Here is a 21,715-nt window from a genome sequence, read left to right as displayed (position 1 = left end):
ATAGTTGATAATGGCTGTGAGGTTGCATGGGCTCTATGGGGTACTGTGACTAAAGTCGCCATCTTCTTTTGGACTAAACAGAGTGATATCCTTTAACCTGATAAGGAAAGCTAAGTATACAGACATAAGTGAAAAAGTTTAACTTGAAATCTCTAGAAAAATTCTGAAACGTCTTTGATTTAACAGTAATAAACTGTTTAATAGTTTGGCTCATAAATTAGCAAGTATAATTCTAATGACGCACTAGAGGAAACTAGAAATCTTATCTTTATACAATTTGTAATACCGTATTTGCTCTATTATAAGATGAGGTTTTTTTCAGAGAAATTACTGTCTTATGTTAATCGGACCTCAAATAGAGGTCTGACTTTAAGACTAAGACCCAGATCACCCGCAGCGCAGGTGCGCAGACAACCTTTGCTGCCGGCACTTCTAACTGAGCACCGGTGTGATCAGGCATATCAGGGAGGCATAGTGGCATGTTGGGGGGTATAAGGAATATCAGGGGGGCATAGTGGCATATAGGGGGTATAAGGCATTTATGGGGGGGCATAGTGGCATATAAGGGGGTATAAAGCATTTCTGGGGGGCAGAGAGGCGTATAAGGCGGTATAGGGCATACCAAGGGGGAGAGTGGCAAGCCTGGGGCAGATGTGCATAACTGGGGGGCAGGTTGGCAAATAAAAGGAAATAAAAACAAATGCTTTTTTCTCAATCATAGTTTTTATAAAATATGAAAAAATAGTTACATGTGAATTAGTGTTTACTAGTAAAAAAAAATTTCCTATAGGGTAGCCTTATATTCAGGCTTTTTCTTTTTTTCCTTAATAATATTCAAATTTTGGGGAGTCATCTTATAATCAGGATTGTCTTATAATCGAGCAAATACACTATTTAGCAGTCCTGCAGGTTAAAAGGACTATTTTGATTTCTTCACCAAAAACTATTCAGAACCTACATGTCTGTTATAATTTATTGTTTTATTTTGCACCATTAAATTCTGTAGCGCTGTACAATAGGTAGACATAGGTAGTATATAACATAACAATTTGACTTACAGAAACAAGAGGTGAGGAGGGCCCTGCTCAAATGAGCTTACCATCTAGAGGGAGTTATGGTGTATTACTCAATAGGTAAAAGGTAAAAGTGCTGTTGTTGTTGATGGACCACCACGCTAGTAGAGGTATTGCAGGAGAGGGACTTGGAAAGGTGAGATAAAGGAATAGCTGTATGGACATTGCTTCTCCTGCGCGGTTCGTTTCCTCAGAGCTGGGAGTTTAAGGACGCTTGGCCAGTCTCTCTCTCTCTCTCTACAGATATACTTTGTCGTTTTTAGTCCATCCTTGATGCAACAGTTGTTCAGACTTACCTACAAACCCTACTCAGCTCCTATGATCAGCACTGGTTCTTTCCTACCTTCCTAAGGGGGTGTTTTCAGGGTCTAGGCACCTATCTAGACCCACTGGGCATTTTGCACGCTTTACACCTATTCAGACCCACTGGGTGTTTTGCTCATGTTTTACACCTATTCAGACCCACTGGGCTTTTTGTGCATGTTTTACCCCTACCACAAATGTAAAGCCTGTTTACAGCCTGTATTTGTGGGAAGGGTGTTTAGAGGTGTTTACACCCCTCTTCAGCATACACTCCTTCAGGGTGTTATATTTGCATTCTTACCGCCCACACCCACCCTCAGTTCACTATCTGTGCTCCACTCAGTTTCTATATTCTCTCTTTCCTATCCTTCTCCTTTCCGTGAGGAGGCGCTTTTGGGGTCTATGCAGCTATCGCACATGTTTTATACCTATTCAGACCCGGTGGGTGCTTTGCTCATGTTTTACTCCTGCCACAAATGTGTGTATATATATATATATAGTATCTCACAAAAGCCAAAATTGAGTACACCCCTCACATTTTTGTAAATATTTTATTATATCTTTTCATGTGACAACACTGAAGAAATTACTTTGCTACAATGTAAAGTAGTGAGTGTACAGCCTGTATAACTGTAAATTTTCTGTCCTCTCAAAATAACTCAACACACAACTATTAATGTCTAAACATTGGCAACAAAGGTAAGTACACCCCAAAGGTAAGTGGAAATGTCCAAATTGGGCCCAATTTGCAATTTTCCCTCCCCAGTGTCATGTGACTTGTTAGTGTTGTCAGTTGTGAATGGGGAGCAGGTGTGTTAAAATTGTTGTGTTTTCGTCCTCCCACTCTCTCATACTGGTCACTGGAAGTTCAACATGGCACCTCATGGCAAAAAATTCTCTGAGGATCTGAAAAAAAGAATTGTTGCTCTACATAAAGATGGCCAAGGCTATAAGAAGATTGCCAAAACCCTGAAACTGAGCTACAGCATGGTGGGCAAGACCATACAGCGGTTTCACAGGACAGGTTCCATTCAGAACAGGCCTCGCCATGGTCGACCAAAGAAGTTGAGTGCACGCGCTCAGCGTCATATCCAGAGGTTGTCTTTGGGAAGTAGACGTATGAGTGCTACCAGCATTGCTGTAGAGGTTGAAGGGGGGTCAGCCTGTCAGTGCTCAGAGCATAGGCCGCACACTGAATCAAAAAGTTGGTCGTCCCAGAAGGAAGCCTCTTCTAAAGATGATGCACAAGAAAGCACGCAAACAGTTTGCTGAAGACAAGCAGACTAAGGAGATGGATTACTGGAACCATGTCCTGTGGTCCGATGAGACCAAGATAAACTTATTTGGTTCAGATGGTGTCAAGCGTGTGTGGCAGCAACCAGGTGAGGAGTACAAAGACAAGTACGTCTTGCCTACAGTCAAGCATGGTGGTGGGAGTGTCATTGTCTGGGCCTGCATGGGTGCTGCTGGTACTGAGGAGCTACAGTTGATTGAGGGAACCATGAATGCCAACATGTATTGTGACATACAGAAGGAGTGCATGATCCCCTCCCTTCGGAGATGACCACTGCCTTGCTTAAAAAGCTGAGGGTAAAGGTGATGGACAGGCCAAGCATGTCTCCAGACCTACACCCTATTGAGAATCTGTGGGGCATCCTCAAACGGAAGGTGGGGGAGCGCAAGGTCTCTAACATCCACTAGCTCTGTGATGTTGTCATGGAGGAGTGGAAGATGACTCCAGTGGCAACCTGTGAAGCTCTGTTTAACTTCATGCCCAAGGGGGTTAAGGCGGTGCTGGAAAATAATGGTGGCCACACAAAATATTTACACTTTGGGCCAAATTTGGACATTTCCACTTAGGGGTGTCCTCACTTTTGTTGCCAAGGTTTAGACATTAATGGCTGTTTGTTGACTTATTTTGAGGTGACAGCAAATTTACACTTATACAGGCTGTATACTCACTACTTTACATTGTAGCAGTGTCATTTCTTCATATTTACAAATATGTGAGGGGTGTACTCACTTTTGTGAGATTCTGTATGTATATATACATATATATATATATATATATATATATGTATATATTTATTTATTTATATATACTGTATATATATATATATATATATATATATATACACACACACACACACACACATTTTATATATACACACACATGCTTTCAGAGGACTTAACTATAATATGTATGGAAAGTGGCAATGAGTAGGTACAATTGCACTTGTGGCATCTTAACTTATTTGTTAACAATGTATTTTTATTTTCTGTTATTACAGATAAATGTAAGCTAAATATTTGGAATTCAGCCTAAATGTATCTTTAATATATCACATAGTAGATGACATAACTCCAAAAATATTCCTTAATTTTCTGCTGAATTTAAATTGTAACATGATTTTGTGTATATAATAAGGAATTCCATGCAGTTGTTGGACTGACTTTACCATCTCCGAAGGGGTCGGGAATAGTGCATTCAGTAGGGAGGTTCTGTTTCTTTTTTTTCTTACCCCTTTAATGAACTCCTCTCATGTCCACCTCTGATCACTGAAGGATGACAGAAGGGTGATTGAAGGCCAGTCTCCCAGGAAATGAAACCTGTTCACAAAGCCCAAGTATGCTGGCCCTACCTCTGCTCAACACTGATTTATACTTGGAGACATTCCTTCCTCCTGTAACAATAATGCTCTTAAACTTCAGACCCCTGCTCCCTCATAAAACATGATAAGCATCCAAAGCTATCTCCTAGCTTGGCATAAGAAGATTTTTGGTTGTGAAGTTAAATTAAGAGTGTTGTCCAGGAGTCTAGAGCTAACTACACACACCAGTATACCCAGATATGAAAACACTGTTTGGAATGGGGTAAATTGAACAGCCCTAATAAAAGATGCCACAGTTAAGTTTTTAGCTAAAATGGTTTGTGCACCATCTTAGCCCTTCTCACTGAGCAACCTGGCTGGGTAGCTTCATACCTCAGATCTAGTATGTCCCACATAAAACCATTTATATTTTACAAAATTATTATATTTTAATTGACAAGAAAGCTAATAGTTTTGTAGGTTCCAATCATCCCTACACAATGAGTGGAAGTGAAATGTATCCAATATGATTAGCATAGATAGCTGCATTTAATGGTTAACCAGACATTTGCTAATATTGCTTAACTTCCTGGAAATAAGATAGCTGGTCTCAGAGACCCTACAAGGACCCCTTAACAGTAATGTTTTAACAGCTTATTCTGGCTCCAGTGTGAAGCTATTGACCTCTCATTTCCAGACAAGGTGCATTGCCATTAGCATAACCTCAGGCTAGAATTACATGGAGAGACAATATTTCTATTTTTCAGTACTTTCTTGAGAAGGTAGTTAATTATGTAAACGTGGTCATAAATTCCAATGTGTATTCTCTCCTGATTGTAGGAGAGAAATCTGAGGGGCAGAGAGAGTAGAGAAATTCAGATGTCACCACTCCTTTGGTAAACACATTTACAAACTTTGTCATTTCCTGCTGGTTGTTCAATAGGTTAATAAAACATTGCAGACTCATCCACTTCATATACATAAGATAGCATCCTGAAACCTAAGCATGTCTAGCCCAACCAGGAAAACAACGCTTTAAAGTATTTTATTACCAGTGTTACAGAGAGGCAACAAAAAGCACACTACTAGAGCAGTTTTTGGATACCAGATTGTAGGGCCTCGATGCCTATTAATTAATCGTAAATTTACAATTATGTTTCTTCCTTTTATACCAAAATGTATTAAATAAATCAAATGTTGTTTTTTTCATGCACTATGAAAAAAAAACGTACAACTAAAGAATATTTGATATTTTCCGATGCAGACAAGCAGTCCATTTTTGTCTATAATGCTTCAGCTCAGCCCGGCTTGTAAAGAGTGGGTGAACTCAAACCGTAGTACAGCCAACTCAAACTCCTTCTTTTGTTTAGTTTTTGTTTTGTTTTTTAAACATCTGTAAAGACTCTTGTGAGGACATTTGTCATGTTGAAGATGGGTTTGACTTGATACACTTGTGCTGCACAACTCTGTATGTTAGCTCTGATAACGCAGTGGTCTTGCACATTAGATATTACTGTCAAACATCACACATCATGGTCCATGTAAATGGTAAATGGTATTTGAGAATTCTAAATACTAAGAATATAATAAATGTGTACAAACAGGCATCTGCATAAAACAGAGAGCACCACCAAAGGCATCTGATCCTTTTAGTGCCATTTAAGCAAGCATCCAGCACACAAACAGTTAATCAGGAATATAATATTAATAGATTTGATCCCTTTTAATACCTTCATTAATAGACATTCACCCACACAGTGGAGGTAAAGAGTCACTGATTTTTTTATTCTCAACATTTTGCTACCTATTTTCTTCATTTCACACAGTTAATTATTAAACCTTTTTAGGACTAAGAATTTTATTTCTAACTTGTTTCAAAAACTCCCAATACTCCCTCACTCATTCTCTGTTCTTTCCAGAAAGTGGATAAAATAATTTTTCCTCCTTAACTTAAATGATGCTTTCCAAAGATTGCAACCGTATGGTCCTATAACATTTGGGATATTTGTTATAAATAAATTGTAATGTATTTAAATAATAACCATCACCTTTTTAGGTAACTAGGAAAATCTCCGACGAAACTGAGGAAAGCAAACTGATAAAGTGCTGAAAATTCATGATACATCCATTTGTCACCACATGTAGCCACCATTGCAAGCCGTTTTGGCATCATTACACGCTTGTTGATGAAGTGGGAGGGACTGTGTGTAGAAGGGTATCAATGACTGATAGGTAGAAGTAGCCAAATAGTAAGATGGTTATGGCTATAACTTATGGTTCCATCTGTGGGAGTTTTTCCTTCCTTTTTTTTTACTCTAGCCAGTTAGCATTTATAAGGGAAAGCATTAGATATATAAGTGTGCTGACACCATTTTAACTTGTCAGTAGCAGCAGTTACAGACTGATGGGAGTTGGAGTGTGTCTCAGTCACAGTTTAGCAGAATATGAGATTAATGCTCACCTACCATACCACTTGTAATTAATAGTTGATTTTAGTGCAAAACAATTACTGTTGTAGGGTTGATTGGAAAACAGGGACAGCAGCAGATATTGTTTCCCTGTTCCTGAATAGAGTTTAGTTGATTAAGACAATTTCCCATTTATGCAATTTATGTGGACAAATTAATCTTTAATTATCTTTCTACCATATCATCTATTATTCTTCATTAATAAATACATATTGGTGACAAAACCAGGCATTCTATTCTGCTCTAGTTTAAGATGGGTGCCCATATACATTACCAGCCAAACCTCTAATTTGTAGACAACACAAAATATTTATTATTATCTTCAATTCATGGCTAAATAATAAATACTGGTGACAAAATCTGACATTTGGAAATGTCAGTGAGAAGGAGTGATTACAGTGTTCATGGGTTGGTCAAAGCTTCCAGGCATGTACGAAAAAATAGTAGTCAGGTGACCACCAGTATACCAGAAGTAGGCAGAACCTTCTTGCTACCCTTACCAAAAGTTGCATGCAGCAGATGTAGCAGTACTGACTACATACTTACATAGTAGATAAGGTTGAAAAAGACCTAAGTCCATCAAGTTCAAACCTTCTACCTAGCCTTCCTACTCTTGATCCTAAAGAAGGCAAAAAAAACCTAATTAAGCTACTTCGAATTCTGCCATCAGGGGGGAAAATTATTTTTGGTTTGAGAATGATTTCAATTTATAACTATACATGGATCATATAAATAGGAACCAATACAATCTTAAATTCACCTCTAATATACAGGAGGAAAAAAAATGGATTTCTAGGTATAGAACTGTTCATAGAAAATGACACTATATGCACGAGAAACTACACAAAACCAACAGATGTGACTGGGTATATAGAATATAGCAGTTGCCACCATCCTGTGTGGCTCAATAATAAACCAAAGGGTCAAATAATGAGAATAAAAAGGAACTAAAAATGAAGACGTTAAAGTACCATCAATGGAACAAAAAAATACATTTGTAGAGAAAAAATATCCAAAAGAAAAAATAAAAGAGAGCCTCCTACAAGTAGAACTAATGGAGAGAATACACTTATTAGAGGGAAATAAAAACAGGACAGATGGCAAAAAAGATTTTAGCTTTTCGTTTTTCATACAATACAATACGAAATCTCACCATATTAAAAAATCCTACAGAAACATTGGCATAGTCTACAAAACAATGAAATATTGGGCAAAATGTTACCAGACAAACCACACATTATATATAAAAAAACTGGACACACTGAAACAAAATATCTCTCCTAGTGTCTTACCAACCATCAAAATAGAATGTAACGGAGATAAACTTTTGGGAAAAAAACCTGAAGGTTTCCATACGTGTGGATGCAAAATGTGCATCTCTCTACCTACAAAGACCAGTAAGTCTACATGTACCATGACGGGCTTGACATATAATATAAAAAAATTTAGAAACTGCAATTCAAAAAATGTGGTATATCTGCTACAGTGCCCATGCGGGGCCCAATATGTGCGTAGAACGATAAGACCTTCAAAAGAAAGAGCCCTAGAACACTTAGGTAACATTAAGAACTAAAATATGAAACACAGTATCCCTAGACACTGCAATTCATTCCCCAAATTCACCTAGAAAGGTTTTTGTATTATAGGAATAGATTTAGTCCCTCAAAATTAAAGAGGGGGGATTACTAAAGAAAATGTATCTAAAAGAGAAATGGACTGGATTTTCAAATTAAAAATGTTGAGGTATGAGGGCTTTAATACTGAGCTGGACATTCTAGCGTTCATCTAGTGTAGTGATCCACTATTATCATTTTTGTCAAGATTATAAATACCGTATTTGCCCGAATATAGGCCGCACTTTTTCCCCCCACTTTAAGTCTTTTAAGTGGGGGTGCGGCCTATATTCGGGGTCTAGCGCCCGACGCCCGGGACATACAGTTCCGGGTGCCGGGCAAGCAGCAGGGTTATGATACAGATCCCCCGCAGCGGTGAAGGGGACCTGCATCCCACTCTCCGATGCGATTAGACAGCCTCCCCTGCTGGCACTTCCCACGGGGGGAGTGCCGGCAGGGGAGATTGTCTAAGCACATCGCGCAGACGTTCACTGGCAGCGGCGATGCATGTAAACAACCTCCGCTGCCGGCACATCTGCACGATGTGCTTTAACAATCTCCCTTGCCGGGAATTCCCACGGGGGGAGTCCCGGAAAGGGAGATTGTTAAAGCACATTGTGCAGACGTGCCGGCAGCGGAGGTTGTTTACGCTCGCTGGTGAGCGTCTGAGCGGTAAGCTTTAAGACTCCTCCTTACCAGTGCAAACTCCTGGGGACCCCGGTGTCTTGCAGGGCCGGCGGGGGACATCTATTCTACACAGAACGGTATACAACTTCCGGTGCCGGCACTTCCAGCACCGGAAGTTGTATACCATTCCGCGTAGAATAGATGTTCCCCACCGGAGCCGCAAGACACCGGGGACTCCGGGAGTCTGCACTGGTAAGTCAAGGGGGGGTCCACATCTCGGGGGGGACACACAGAGCGGCAGCATATCTCGGGGGGGAACACACAGAGTGGGACACACTGAGTGGCAGCATGTCTTGGGGGGGCAGAGTGGCAGCATATCTATTACACTTTAAATTACATTTTTTCTTTAAAAAAGCACCTAACTTTTAGGGTGCGGCCTATACTCGGGTGCGGCCTATACTCGAGCCAATACGGTAAATGTAACAGATACCATTTCTAAGGGAGAGGTTACCGTTCTATATATACATATAAGGATATAAAAATAAAAAATCAGTAAAGTTAGTTTTTTAAAGCATTAAGTGTTTTTGATGGGCTATTGTAAATAAAGAACTTTTGGAAGATACCCTGCCTGCCATTTGTTTGTATCCAGCAGATGACCAGTTTTTAAAACTTTGAGGTGGTTTTAAAAGTTCCAGCAAACCTCCAGGATTCCTAAGATACAGGCTATCTTAAAGGCGTATTACCTACTACAATCTTGTGAGTGTGGCACAACTAGTGGGGGCTGTTTTAAACCTTTTAAACTTTATTGCACCATTTGTGGTTTTTATTCTTTTTACAGAGTACTTTTAAAGCTGTATCCCCAGAATTTGTTCTGTTTTTCCATATATGGGTATGTAGGTGTCTTGGTATGAAAGTGGGTAAATTAGTGTCTGGGTGTGTAAGTGTCCCCCTATATGCCACTCTGTCCCATAATATGCCTTTTAACCCCCAGAGTGGCATATAGGGGTTAAAAGGCATATCATGGGCAGAGTGGCATATAGGAGGGTAAAAAGCATATCAGGGAGGCAGAGTGGCATATAAGGGGTATAAGGCATTTCTGGGGGCAGATGTGCATAACTGGGGGGCAGGTTGGCAAATAAAAGGACATGAAACAAAAAATATTTTTCTCAATCATAGCTTTTATTAAATATGAAAAAATAGTTTATATGAATTAATATTTACTAGTAAAACTTTTTTTCCTACAGGGTCATCTTATAATCAGGCTTTTTCTTTTTTTCCTAAATTAATATTCAGATTTTGGGGGGGTCGTCTTATAATCAGGGTCGTCTTATAATCGAGCAAATATTGCTCGATTTGTGTTAACAAGCAATTGAACAGGTGTACCTAATAAAGTGGCCAGTGAGTGTATATGTATGTGTATACGTATATATGTGTATATGTATATATAGCAGGGCTCGACAAATCCCAGGCGCCAGGTCGCCATGGCGACAGAGAATTTTGTCCTGGCGCCTAGGTTTTGTCAGCCTCTTACATCCATAAAAAAAATGTGGATGTAAGAGACTGAGCTACCACACGGGGGCGCTGCTGCTGCTGTCTGCCCAGGAGTCTGGGCAGACAGCACAGCCACTCAGAGCCCGCCCCCGAGCCTGAGATCACTCCCACAGTGATCCTGTAGGCTGAAAACGCGGTTGCTGCAAAACCAGCAATCGTGTTTTCAGCTGCCACAGGCAGCTTCAGGGAAGGGGGTTCAGTGTTGATTGGGCCCCCACACAAGTGTGGGGACCTGACCCAACACCCCCCTGCTGCCTGATCGCTCCATGAGAGCGACAGTGCAGCGTTAACCCCTTCAATGCCGCGATCGCGGCATTTAGGAGTTAATTCCCGTTTTGCAGGGGGCTCTGCTGCTGGTGGTCTGCCTAGAAGCCCAGGCAGGCCAGCAACAGCAAAAACGAGCCCCCACAAGCCCTTTGATGATTCCTGTAGGCATGGAAGCCTACAGCAGTCATCAAAGACTCCCCTCCCTGCAATGGCTGGTCTATAGACCAGCAATTGAGTCCCAGCTGCCAGAGGCAGCTTCAGGGACAGGGGAGAGGGTTCTTCGGTCTCCACATGAGTGTGGACACCAGCCCCAACACCCCCCTGCTGCCTGATCGCTCCATGAGAGCGACAGTGCAGCGTTAACCCCTTCAATGCCACAATTGTGTATGACACATTCCTGGCATTGCAGGGGTTAACATTTGTCCCCACAAGCTTGTGGGGACTAAATATCAGTCAATGCTGTGCTCCAATGGAACATCAGCATCGAAAGAGTTAAAAAAAAAATAATTTATAAAAAAAAAAAAACACCACTGACCTGAAAGTCCAGGGTGCTTCCAGGTCAAACGCTGTGATTTTAGTAAGTGGGCTGATGATGATCAGATCACTCCTAACCAACTGTTAGTTTAAAAAAATCCTGGCTCCTAACTTTTTTACCTGGCGCCTAGATTCAGAACAAATTTGTCAAGCCCTGATATATAGTATCTCACAAAAGTGAGTAGACCCCTCACATTTTTTAAAATATTTTATTATATCCTTTCATGTGACAACACTGAAGAAATGACACTCTGCTACAATGTAAAGTAGTGAGTGTACAGCCTGTATAACAGTGTAATTTTGCTGTCCCCTTAAAAATAACTCAACAGACAGGCATTAATGTCTAAACCTTGGCTAAAAAAGTGAGTACACCCGTAACTGGAAATGTCCAAATTGGGCCCAATGAGCTATTTTCCCTCCCTGGTGTCATGTGGCTCATTAGTGTTACAAGGTCTCAGGTGTAAATGGGGAGCAGGTGTGTTAAATTTGGTGTTATACAATTTGACTCAAACCATAAAACAATACATGAATAAAATGTTTCACGTATCTTTAATCCCTTTAATGCCCTTTTGGTAGTAAATTGGTAACCCCTACTATAAACATGCATGTTCTATAATATTAATAGAAAAGAAGTTATGCTTGGAGGAAATGTGTCAGGAATGGGGTCTATACAGACGACTAATGATCCAGAGCACCCAAAGATGGTGTTCAGGAGATATTGCGCAGTAGCGGAGTTGGACAGAGCTGAAACTAAACATTAAATCTAAACACAGAACAGAGATAAAACATACCTATAGGCTGCAGACTGAGACAAACATAACAAATGTGTGGGGCACACCTTATATAGGTAAACGGCAGAGCACAGGGAAATCCAGGAATGGATTACAGCAAATGGGAACTGTGGCAAGACTGGGGAACTGTAGCGGGACAGGGGAACTGTAGCAAGACAGGGGAAACTAGAGAGAAGAATTTATACAAATTGATTTGTATAAGGTCCAACAATTAATTAGTTTATAAAAAAGGTTCTTCCCATGAAGCTTTACTAAGAGTGTAACCTACTTACCTGCTTTAAGACATCCACTTATACCTCACAGGATGCATGCCTTTTTTACACACACCTGCCTATTTATAGTTTAGCATTGTGCATTAATGAAGACATTTTTTTTATTCTCTTGTTCTACCCCCTGTTTAGCCCACTTGGTCCCTGCAAATTCCGACTTTTCGCAAAGTTCACATGGCTGCACAAACTAAGCCATGTTACCCATTGACCCTGAGTAGTCTCCACCACAAAACACTATTGGCAGTGGTAGTAATTGCACAGCCCTCTTTCACTCAAAAGTGTCCTTAAGGGGAGGTCTCCCTCAATGGCTATTCATGCCATGCCAAGTCCAAACACTATTTTGCAACAGAAGATGGAAAGGTGAGATAGTATGAAGGACCTTGTTTATGCATAAATCTCCAGGAATGAGTGAATATCCCAGAAAAAATACATGAGATACAGTACATTCATTTCATAAGTTGCCTTAGAATGCTAAAGAGATGTAGTTTATACCAGGTAGCATTGCTATTCTAAGATAGTGGTCATTTGTATTAGAAGGCAAATGGGCCTCCAAAGCCCATGCTGAGCTTCCACTAGGGATTGATCAAGAGAAGGCCCTAGATACCTTCCTTTAGTGCAGATAATAAACAAAATACAGAGTTGGTTCCTTGGTCTATATCCATTGGCTCAAATAAATGTTATTTGCTGTAGTTTTTCTCCAAAATTGAATAAGCATGTAATTTTTGAGAATGCCAAATAGAATTCAGATTTCATCCAGAGTGAGTTGAATTTGCAATGCCCTTTTTGTTGGTCCTGCATAGAGACGAATGAATGATATAATTTATCATCTGACTGCTTCCACTTTCCATGTAAATGTACTGTACTTTCTAAGAAGATTTTCAATAACTATGGTAAGGCTCTTCCACTTATCATCATTGGTCTATTCCTATGTGTCAACCCTTTCCCGCCTGTAGAATTTATCCAATATTGACTTTAAGTAAGGAGTTTTCATACAGGGATCCTTCGATTGACGGTTTCACAGCTCAGTAGACAGTTTCCATGTCTGATTTAGGAGAAGAAGTTAAAGTGTATTATGTACTTTCAGTATCTTCTGAACCAGTTATCCAGAGTCCACATAAATGTAAGAACAAAAACTGCAGTCCTATTGCAGTCTGCAGTATTTAATTTTCTATTGTGCCATCAAATGCAGGGGAATCTTCATCAATCCATGCTTGATCCCTAATGGTTGTCACAGTAAACCACTGAGGCTGAAGACACATGAGGGTATGTTTGAGTTTGAGAGGAGGCACTGATGGATTCCTGGGGAGACTCTTTATCTGCCTGCCCATGTCTAAGTTACCCTTTGCTCATTGGGGTGCAACGGGAAACACTGTCTGGTTTGTCCTAACCAGACTCCCATGAACTGGCCGGCTATGGATGTGACAGCCCCATTCCTGTTTTTTATGTGTTGTACCTCCACCCCTGTGTTTTACCCTTTCAGCCAAAGGAGTATATTCATCTTTCTCACCACATGGCTCTTTTGAGGTTACATTAAGCTCATGGTGGGCAACACTCTGTGGTGGTTATGGAGAGGGAGCTCATTTGAGAACCCTGGTTTTATTATCAATCTTTAGGACCGGGGCATAGTGTGCCCCGGGATATTTCCCACGCTGCTGGATCATGTCACTTTTTGGACCATAACATCCTTGGACCTCTCACTTGGGATCACCCCAGAATAGCGACTCTTTTTTAGGGTGGGCATTGTCTGGTGGTTGATGAGATTATACTGTTATTATGTTTTGTGTATAAACTCAGTTCTGTGCCCTACACTAAGTCTCGACTAGTGCTTGGGTGCATATGAAGGGTTAATCCCTTGAGCAATTGAGCTTTCAGCAGCAAAGAAGATCTCTATGGCGGAGATACTCAGTCAGAGTACGGGTCTCCGTCACAATAGTGATACCATGATACTACATAAATTGAATAACTTTCTAGCAGATGTGGTAAAGAATAATACAGTGAGGAAAATAAAAAATTGCATTGGATAGGTATAAAGTTATTCTGAATCTAAGACAAGGAAAAATGGTCAGACTAGATGGGCTGAATGGTTGTCATCTGCTGACAAATTCTTTGCTTCTATGAGACTACAGAGTTGTTGATCCCCTCTGGACATGATTTTCCAATATGCACCCTAGTCCTTTTAGCTGGATACCAGCTATTCAACATTATCTGGATTCCCATTATTTCATAGCATAGCATGGTGCAGTATTATATACAGAGCAGATAATGTATGCATTGGTTTTGGAGAGATCTGGAAATGTATAATACTTGCAATGATTTTTTTCAATAATTTGTTGAATATTGGGGACTGCTACTTACCATGTATAGACCCGATTATAATCATGATCTACACCAACATCATGTGGTTACCAAGCACATTACTACTACATTACTTTAAGGTATTTGCTGACAATATTTAAACTCTAACAAGGCTATATATAATGATTAGGCATTGTATGCAACAGAAGAAGGGGAGAAGAAACAAAGAAAAGGTAGAATCTGAAAAAGCTACTAGTCACACCAAGGAACAATTCCAAAATGTTCAAAGATAAAAAAAAATACAGTAAAAATGTATTTTTGGTGAGCACTGATAGGAACAACTAGACAATTGGAATATAAAAACAGTCATGACCTATATGATTATAGTAATCGGTTATCCACAGAAGCTATACTCTCTAGGGAGAGCTTGGCATTTACTCAATTAGTGCTCCTGTAAGCACAATTTTCTTGTAAGATCAGCCTCCACATGAGCCCATAAACAGGCGCAGCACTGACACTACTTACAACTACTGTGTCCACATCTTATATATTTTTTTTTTTTTTACAATTTTTGAATATTAATATCTGAATATTATTGATCAGATTTCCTTTAGCTTCTTGATTAGTGAAGTCACCATAACAACAGTTATTATATGCTGCAACTACAAATATTCACCTGAAGAAGCTAGTGTTGGCAAAGTGCGTTTTTCATCTTTTGGTATAAATACACAGCACCTGAAGCTTCTGGAACATGCGCAGCTTAGAGGAGGGAGCCTTGACAGGGCTTGGAGGTGGGCCCCAGGAGTTTTGTTTTAATTTAATTGGTTTACCTGTTTAGAGGGTTGGGTCTTATAAATAGCTGGCATCCATTTTGTGAGCTCACTTTTAATCTGCTTTTCAGACCTGTGGTTGTCTGTTTGGACATCTCCGGGCCTGGGAAGTTTTTCTTTTTTGTCTTGCAGGTGCCATGGATCGTGAGGTGGAAGCTTTGCTGGATGGGATTCGGGCTGCAACGAGGGACAGAGGTGCTGCATGGCTTCGTGACCGGTTCGGCCCGTTGCTGGATGCTGCTGGGCCCGCTTCGTTGGAACCGCGGCGGCCGTTGCGGAGGACTCGGCCCCCACAGCGTTTGAGTCCGGGCGAGATGGGACGGAGACGGCAGGAGCGAAGTCCGTCGGCGGATGGCGGCGGTGGAAGAAAACGAGGCCGGGGGCGGTGCGGGAGCCCGCCGGAGCGGCGCCCGGGCCTGGAGGAGCAGAGACGAAGGCCCCGGGGCTTGTCAATGCCTGTGGGTGGACGGCTCGAACCAGGAGCGGCATCGAGGGAGCAGGGAGTGGCGGATGGCCAGATTCAGGGTGAGGAGCAGGCGGCAGGCCTCGTGTGTGGAGGGGGCGCTGTTGGGACGTCTGGGGGCCATAGGGAAGGCTTGGTGGGACACGTGGTCGGTGATGGAGGATGTGTGGGTGAGGAGCAGCGTGCAGTAGGCCCCGGTGGCAGCGGGGGTGCTATTGGGAGTGCCAGAGCTGGGAGGTCTGGTGGCAGTGGTGATTCTCGTGGTCCTGGGATGGCTGAGAGTGATAGGGGTCTGCTTGACCGAAGTGGAGTGTATGAGGGGGAGGCTGCGGCGGGCCCTAGCGAGTCATGGAGTGCTGTTACCAGCGTCAGGAGGAGCGCAGATGGACTTGGGAGGGAGCGCAGGGCCTCAGTTGGTGTGGCAGCCAGGAGGAGCAGGCACGCTAGTCGGGTGAGCGGTGCTTTGTCGCGCAGGAGTCGGTCCCCTTCACAGTCCAGTCGGCGGTCGGGTTTTAGTCGCCGCGCATGGAGCAGGGACAGGAGATCGCCTAGTGTTCCTAGGACAGCTGGATGGGATGGTGGCAGGCGGGGGGAGCATGCGGCGGGGGTGGCAGAGTCCGATGTTCTCGATCCAGATCTGGGAGCCTAGGGATAGTAGACGGTCCAGTCGGGAGGTTTCGAGTCGCATGGTGTTGCCGGGTACTTCTTCTCATTCCAGGTTGGAGCAGCGCCAGGTGGACGAGCTGGGCGTTCAGTGATCTGGAGTAGTGTTGCCGGGAGCAGCGGCCGGGCCAGCGGAGTCGTCTGTTGGTGGCGGTCAGTACGTGCCCCTGCGGTTGTCGGCGGCCGGGGGTTCTGGTGGTGAGTCCAGTTTGGATACGAAGGAGGGTAGTTTATTTGCTGGTTTAAAAGCGTTAGTTGAGTCTTGGGGTAGGTTGGAGAGGAGGATGGATTGTAGGCAGGTTTGGGTCCCTCCGCAGGGGCAGCAGGTGATGTCGGGGCCGGTGGCGGGTGAAGCGACTGTTAGTGCTGCGGTTGTTGAGGTTGAGCAGTCGGCTGAGGATGTTGCGGTGGGGACTGAGCGGTCGGAATTAGCGGGTGAGATTGCGGAGTCGGCTAGGCAGAATGCATACGTGTCGTTTTCTGGTCCGTTGGGTGTCCATTTGAAGCGTGAGGTGAAAGAAAAGCTTTGGAAAGGGGATATTTTCCCTTCTTCCCTTGGAGGAGTTTATTGAGGTTAAGGAGGAGGATAAAAAGGATGCAAAGAAGGAAGAGGAAGAGAAGCGGCGTAGGTATCGGAAGATACTGAAGTCGTTTGGTAACTGGTTGAGGGCATTTTGCATCTTAGCGAGTGTTTTGGGGGAGAAGTCGCCGCATTTGTGTTCTTCTTTGTTCTGCTATGTAGATGGGATATGGGAGGCTTACCGTACCTACGGTGGATTGGCTTGGTGGAAGTATGACGAACAGTTTCGTCAACGTTTAGCGGCTAATCCGGGTATGAGGTGGGACCATATGGACCTGCCGCTCTGGAGGAAGTTAATGATGGCGCAGAAGGCTTCGCCCTTTCAGCAGGGAGCCGGCGCTGGAGCCCAGGGTTCCTCGTCGGCCACTACCAATAAAAAAGGTTTTTGCTGGCTCTTTAATGAGGGTCAGTGCAAGTGGGGCACCGGAGGTAAATGTAAGCATGAGTGCTCCGGTTGTGGGGGTGCGCATGGGCTCAGTAGGTGTTTCAAGCGAGGGAAGTCTGGGGCGGCAGGAGGCAGTGGGTCCGCACCAGCAGCCGCTCCCGCTGGGGCGGTCTCCAGTGAAGTTAAGCGCGATGTTACCGTGGCTAAGCCGCTACGGTAAGCGCGGGGATGCTGATTTATTGCGGGATGGTTTTAAATGTGGTTTTTTCATTCCGTTTCAGCCTAGGGACGCGGGGCGTGGGTGCAGGAACCTGAAATCGGTTGCAGCGTTCCCTGAGGTGGTTAGGGACAAGTTGATGAAGGAGGTGCAGTTGGCGAGGATGGCAGGGCCGTTCAGGGCCCCTCCATTGGATAATTTGAGGCTTTCTCCGTTGGGGATGGTCCCGAAGAAGGAAGCTGGGAAGTATCGGCTGATACATCATTTATCCTATCCAAAAGGGTTGTCAGTTAATGATGATATCGATAGGGAGCTGTGTTCGGTCTCCTACGCATCATTCGACCAGGCGGTTGAGTTGGTCAGGAGGGCCGGGCCTGATGCCCTTATGGCTAAGGCTGATGTTGAGGCAGCGTTTCGTTTATTGCCAATTCAGCCGATGTGTCATCATTTGTTGGGTTGTTATTTTGACGGTGAATATTTTGTTGATTTGTGTTTGCCGATGGGCTGTTCTATTTCGTGTTCTTATTTTGAAAAGTTTAGTTCCTTTGTGGAGTGGGTAGTTAGGGAGGAGGCTGGGAGTCAATCTGTGGTGCGCTATTTGGATGCCGTTGATTGTTGTTATTTGTTAAGGACGCTAGAGTGGGTTGCGGCTTCGTTTGGGGTCCCCTTGGCCGCAGGCAAGACGGAGGGCCCTTCGACTTGTTTGAGTTTTCTCGGATTGGAGATTGACTCCAAAAAGGGGGAGTGCAGGCTTCCGCAGGACAAACTTGTAGTGTTGCGGCAAGGTGTCGAGGTGGTGAGGACCGCAAGAAAGGTGACTCTTCGGCAATTGCAGTCATTGTTTGGCGGCTGAATTTTGCGTGTTGGGTCATTCCTATGGGAAGAATATTTAGCAGGAGTTTGTCTAAGGCAACGTCAGGGGTGCGGGCGGCGCATCATTTTATAAGGGTGTCGGCGGATATGAGGGCAGATCTGGAGGTCTGGGGGACGTTTCTGGAGAACTTTAATGGGACGGTAATTTTTCGGAAGGCTGCGGCTACGGCGGAAGAGTTGGAGTTATTTACAGATGCTTCCGGGAGTGTGGGTTTTGGGGCTTATTTTGGTGGCCGCTGGTGTGCGGAGCAGTGGCCGGTTCAGTGGTTGGAGAGTCCTTTGATTTGTAATTTGACCTTTTTGGAGTTGTTTCCGTTGGTTGTGTCGTTGTCTTTGTGGGGGGATTTGTTGAGGGATCGGAAGGTCATTTTCTTTTCCGATAATATGTCCGTGGTGCAGGCGATGAATCACGGGTGGGTGGATCACACCAAGCATTTTTTGGTTCGGCAGGCTTTGAAGGGTTTTCGGAGGAATCGTTGGGGGGTGGATTCTCGGCGGCCGGTGTCGGTGCAGGTTCTCTCCAATTTGCTAGGGGTGTTACCTGGCATTTGTTTTTCGTGTTATGAGGCCTGTCTGTTTAAGGTGGCCTTTTTGTTTGCGTTCTTTGGGGCGTTCAGGATTGGTGAGCTGGTGAGCGGTAATACGTCAGGGCAAGGGGGATTGCGTTCTGGGGATGTGGTGGTGTCCGGGGACATGGTCTCGGTTTGGTTGCGACGTTCCAAGACGGATGTCTTGGGTAAGGGATGCAGGGTGGTCCTGTATCCGTTTGAAGGTTCGCTATTGTGCCCGGTTCAGGGTGCGGTGGACTTTGTGGAGGGAAGGCCGCAGGTGAGGGGGGCATTCTTTGTTCATGCGGATGGATCGGCGTTATCTCGTTTTCAGTTTTTACAGGTTTTCCGTAAAGGACTGCTTCGGATTGGGTTGGATCCTATGGCTTATGGTACCCATTCCTTTTGGATTGGGGCGGCTACGGAGGCAGTACGTTTAGGTTTGGGCGATGCCTTGGTTAAGAGGATCGGGAGATGGGAATCGGATTGTTTTCGTACGTATGTGCGGCCTGGCTATATGGTTTGATGGGGGTGTTGTCATTTATGTTGATTTTCTCGTGAATTCTTTCTTTTCTTTCGTAGGTTTGACGGCCTGGATTGTGGGCCATTCCTATGTGTTCTTAATGGTCAGCATCTGGGATTTCCTGTGGACCGGATCAGGCTTCGGTGGTTTGGTATTCGGGGTTTCAGTTGGATGGACGTGTGTTCGGAAGTGTGGGTGAGGTTGGAGTCAGGGTTGCGACCGGATTTGCTGCTTTTTCATGCTGGGGGTAATGAGTTAGGTTTGGTGCCTCAGAGGGATTTGGTAAGGAGGATGAAGCAGGATCTCGATCGGTTGAGGATGTTGGTTCCTGGGATTATGATTGTTTGGTCTGAAATGGTTCCTCGTATATGTTGGAGGCATGCTCGAGATCCTGCGGCCATAGCCAGATGTCGTGGCAAAGTTAATAAGTTGATGGCCAGTTTTGTTAAGAGGTTGGGTGGTGTGGTGGTTCAGCATCGGGAGTTGGAATCGTTGCTCCCGGGTTATTTTATGTCGGATGGGGTGCATTTGACTGATGTGGGCCTTGATTTGCTGAATCTCGGCTTTCAAGACGGTTTGGTTCGGGCCCTGTTTTTTAGGGGTGGCGAGGCTCAGACGGCTTGAGGGGTCTCTGGCCTGTGGCGTGGTGGAGAGGCAAGTTTGGAGAGTTTTTGAATGGGGGTCTGAGTGGTAAAAGTTAAATAAAGGTTGTTGGTTGGTATGTTTTGTAGGTTTCGAGCTGGTCTGTGGCTCAGAACCTGGGGGTGTGGGGGTATCTGGGTATACCCCTAGTAGGATTTGTGGAAAAGTAAAGTAGTGGCACTTTATGGTTATGTTTTTGGTTTATTGTTAAATTATTGTTTGGGTCATTGTCATGGTGGGTGGTGTCGGGATACTATTGTTTTATTGTATTTTGTATGACAATAACTTTTTGTGTATTGGTGTTTTTTAGCTGTGGACTTATAAATAATTTTCCACTGCAATCTGGTGTCCGTGTCTTAATTTGGGGGTTTGGGTTTGCTGGTGATTTCTTCCCCAGGGGGCATCGAATCGACTATGCTCTTGTCAAGACAGAAACATTACAGCACAGCTTTTTCACTAATAACATATAATTTTTATTGTATATATATTTGATCCATAATGATACATATGACAAAGTGTCATATAATTGAACAGATATTTCAACCAAAACTCACTACAGAACAAGTTGATGGCAGAAGACTTGCACTTTGATGTTTCAATAGTATAGACCAATTCTCAAGGGGATATTACAGGGCATTTGTTGATATTGTCATATTTTCATCTTGTACACTTCTTCATGCTTTGTTGTTGGTTTACTCTATACATTGAGAATACTAGGAGTAGTATCTTGGTGGCGACACTGCATGGATAATAGTTATATTTTACTAATTTAGTGCACTAATGTTCCTGTATGGGTTTTGCCTCACAAAGCAAAATGGACACTTTCGAAGTACGGTGCGTACTACTGTATCAAAAAAAGTATTTCAGCTTTAAGCCTAGTAGCTGTACAGAGCACTGAAGTGTAGAACTCAGGGGGCTACAATAGTACACAAACTCTTGACAAGTTCCAAAGACAGGTTTACTATAAAAGTCTGTGCTGGTTTAGATTTTTCCGAAACAATTGGTCTGTGAACCTTCTGCGAATTGAGGACTCCAAGGGGCTTATAATCAATTAACCGTGTTGCTCTGTATAAAGGAAGTGGTTAAACTCAGAGCTTGCTCATGGTAATGGCTTGCATTGTTTAATTGACTTTCTTTCTGTAAGTGGCCAGTTTGTGCAACACAAGAGTTGTAAAGAGAAAGTAAGGTAAGCTAGATATTGATTCTGTAAATAGGCATGTCCCTCCATAAAGTATGAGTCAGGCACATAGCTGGCTGACAGTTAGATGTGGTTGCAGTGGGGGGGGATCCAGTCCAGAGTTTCTCCATCCCAACAAATTTGACCATTTAACTGAGCATGTTGGAGAGACAGACTCAGAGGTGGGATTTATGGAAAAAGCTGTTCTCCCTAAAAGCCGGGAAAGCAGTTAATCCAGTGTACAGGGGATACATAAGGAAGGGAAGCCCAGGCAGGTTGTGGTGGTAGGGGATTCTATAATTAAGAGACCAGACCGGGTAATATGTGGCTCTGATTGCAGAAACCAAAACAGGCATTTTGCAGTGGATTGATTATTGGGAGGGGCTGATGAGGATCCAGCTGTCTTGGTGCACATTGGCACCGATGACATAG

This window comes from Sceloporus occidentalis, unplaced genomic scaffold, assembly GCF_023333645.1.
Source record: "Sceloporus occidentalis isolate IW3139 unplaced genomic scaffold, rSceOcc1.0.p SCAF_172, whole genome shotgun sequence".
In the NCBI taxonomy this organism is placed as follows: domain Eukaryota; kingdom Metazoa; phylum Chordata; class Lepidosauria; order Squamata; family Phrynosomatidae; genus Sceloporus; species Sceloporus occidentalis.
Note: the sequence above shows the minus strand (reverse complement) of the source record.